Source organism: Cupressus sempervirens, chromosome 6 (assembly GCF_028749045.1).
Source record: "Cupressus sempervirens isolate cs-2001-9-10 chromosome 6, ASM2874904v1, whole genome shotgun sequence".
Taxonomy (NCBI): domain Eukaryota; kingdom Viridiplantae; phylum Streptophyta; class Pinopsida; order Cupressales; family Cupressaceae; genus Cupressus; species Cupressus sempervirens.
Genome location: NC_143123.1, coordinates 419945399 through 419949121, shown reverse-complemented (window position 1 = coordinate 419949121; position 3723 = coordinate 419945399).

Here is a 3723-nt window from a genome sequence, read left to right as displayed (position 1 = left end):
TTCAGCTAGACAATCTTTGAATAAAGAAAAGGGAAAGAATAGGAAATGGAAGAATAACAAATTAGAAGATGAAAAAAAGGAAACACCACAATCAAATCAACAAGGCAAGTCTTCTTCAAATTAAAATAAGAATGGGGACAATAACAAGGAAAAGAAAAAGTGTGCTTATTGCAAGAAATTGGGTCATGAAGAAAATGAGTGTTATCATAAAAAGACTGATGAGTTGACCACCATCATGAAGAAACATAATGTTCCACTACCTAATACTTACAAGGAGAAAGAATCTTCTTTAGATTCAAAGGGCAAAGGGCAAGCACTCTGGGAAATTCAAATTCTTCAAAGGAATGGATTCTTGACTCATGTGCCTCATATCCTATGGGTTATTCAAAAGAGGATTTTTCTTTAGTGAAGCACTCAAAGGTACCACACATCTTTGTAGGAGATGATACAAAAATGGAAGTTGAAAAATAAATAAATGTGGAAATGGAAAATGGAGAGTTCAAAGATGTTCTCTATGTTCCTAACCTAAGTTCAAATCTCCTCCCAATTTACCAAATCACTCACCTCAAAGATGGTCACAAAGTTGAGTTCCTTCATGACTCAATAAAGGTGTACAATGTAAGAGGTGATTATTGTTTTCAGTGGGGAAAGTTAATCATGACAAAAGGTTGTATTATTTCTCCCACGTTGTGCCCAAGTCTCCTTCACAAGCCTTTTTGACACAATCAAATTCACAAATCCAATTATGGCATGAGTAGTATGGACATCTTGCCTTTCGTTATCTTTAGCAACTTTTCTCAAACAAAATGGTCAAAGGTCTACCTACAATCAACTTTTCCATAGGTGAATGTTCAACAGGTTCAGTGGATATGCATGTAGAGGAGAAGTTACATAAAGGGAAGTTTTCAAGAGCAGCAATTGTTCTTTAGTTGGTTCACATGGTACTAGCAGGTCCTTTTGTAGTGACATCAGTCATCCAGGGTTGCTACATACTTACTTTCATTGATGAATTTTCAAGATATACTTGGGTCTATTTTCTTCATCACAAGAATGAAGTGTTGGACAAGTTTCTAGCCTTCAAGACTCATGTTGAGAAGAAATAAAGGAAAGCCATAAAAGTTCTATGGATGGACAATGAAAGTAGATATGTGAACAAAAGGATTAAAGACTTTTACAAACTTGAGGGAATTGATCTTCAAAATCCACCATCATTCAGTACACACAATACATATGTTATAGCATTGAGGATTCAAACTCTTAAGTCCATGGCGAGTTGCATGATACAACCCAAGTCTCTTGATCCATCAGTTGAAGTTGAAGCAATTGACAATGACAATCACATACTTAACAAGTCTCCTCATCCTACCTTAGATAGAAAGACTCCTTTTGAGGTATGGTGCAACAAAAAACCAATTATGACACACTTCAAAGTCTTTAGTTGTCTTACATGGGCAAACATATCTTCTAGGGGATGCAAGGAACCACCACGTAGGCCTTATACTTTCATAGGATATGAAGATGGTGTGAAGGAATACAAACTTATGGATCCTGAGCCACATGAGATCTTTGTGGAGAAGGACAGTCACTTTGTTGAAAGTTCACCCAACTTCTTCTCTACTCCTCTCCGCACATGATGAAAACTGATAGTGACACTAGTGATAGTGCTTCAATAGATTTAGACATGTGGGGTTCTATCAATAGTTGCAGTGAGAGGTCACAACATCAGTACTATCCACATGCCTATATTGCCACAGTGATAGTTCCAACACAACAGGGTACACCTTGTCTTCTAGCTCCAGCAATAGAGGATGACTACATAGAAGATATTTCAAGTTTGTTTTTTGAGTCACACATTATAGATTTGGAAGACATCATTGATGATATACATCTTCTCTTTGATGGAGAAGATCCTTCTTCAATTGTTGTGAGGGCTCACTCTGACCCTCATGCCCATTCTCTACATGATCGATCTTCATAGGTTGATGTGATTGTGGATACTTATGTACAATAGTTGCAAGAGGTCTCTTTATTAGTTGAGGAGATAGTATGTACTTTGGGACAGGTTCCACATTCTTCCTTCTTGGGGACAATTGAACAGGTTTCAGAGACATCAGTGATCATCGAGATTCTTTCCACACACAATGGAGGCATCTCATTTGTACCAATGGTACTATTTCTTCCAAAGGGGAGGAACACTATTCTACAGTCTTGGATCAGCTTTTACATCAGAGCAGTCATTCGTCGACATTCTTCTTTGGGGGGGGGAGCCTATCCTATCTCTCTTCCTCTTCTCACATATCTATATCTTTGTGGTTATTCCCTGTAATCTTAATGGTGGTAGTTGTTCTTTGGCTTCTAGTAGAAGTCTCTCGATTATGCTTGAACCATAAAAGCAAGTTTTGTATCATTTCAAAGGGTTGATATTTCTCTGATTCTCTAGTATTGCTTCCCATGCATACTACTATAATTTCTTGTGCCTCTGAGCCATTGTATTTGTCTACTATATCTCTTTCATCCATTAACACACTATGCAAGACTCCTTTTCCTCTGGTTAATCCTCTTGTCTATATTTTATAATTTGCATGACTATATCTACTTTGGCATTTTAATGATATTAAGTGAAGTTTCTTCCTATATCATTCTTTTGTCATTTGGTTTACATGTGATTGTTGGATTATAACTGGTTAACTATCATTTATGGAAAAAAATAAGATTAAACACTCTATTTTGGTGCATCACCTCCATAGAATAGATTAGGTAGTTTGCTTCTATGCATTCCTTCTCCCTTTTCCTCTCCAAGAGTAGTTAGGTGCATCCTGATAGCAAAGGAAGTTGACCTTCTCTAGAGACTCAACCTCATAGTTCAAGTCCCATAGCTAGGAGGTTGTTTCCATGTTTCAAATAGTTGTCCTTAGGTAAAAACTTTGGACAAGGGTGCAAAATTTTGTGACAATAGGATGTATATGCTTTATTTAGTTTATATGAAAATTGTGAGATGGATGTGTGGTGAATGAATTTATGGTTAAAGTTTTAAAAGATTGATGCACACCCCCCCTCAGAGTTTACTTTCCCTATTGTATTTCCAACAATATGGTTATTGAGGGTGAAACTAAGTTGATAATTAAAAGGACTAAAGGAACTATAAATTTTGTTTAGAATATGGATGAGACATTGGAAGATATTAGGTCTCCCTTGACTAGGTTTGAAGTTTTCACCATTTAGAATACTTTAAAAGAAGGAATGATGTTGAGTCTCTAGTCGCTTTTTCCAGTAAAAGTGAAGGATTGCAATGTTGGAGTGGGCAATTTTATCTTGTCCCAATGTGAAATCCTCTTGGGGGAGGATAATTATTTTACTTCATGTAGGATTTTATAAAGTTTCCTTTGTGACCTTTTTTGGATCTATTTTTTACACCATTATGATAGGGTTCTTGTCTTAAAATCTACCTGTTGGTATTTTTCAACTATTAAGAAACAAAATACTTAATATCAAGATAATAAAGAATGCAATAACCTAAGGATCAACTAATTCTCATAAATAGTTACTTGTTCTTCAAATATGAACCCAACTTCAACAAAATCATAAGAGATTTTCTACTCTTTAGGCTCTGCAAAACCAAGGTGGGTGTACCTAAGGGATGAAAGATTTTTTTAAACTGATATTACATACATATTTTATTCATTTTATGACATACAACAACACACATCCCTTATAGAAAATTTG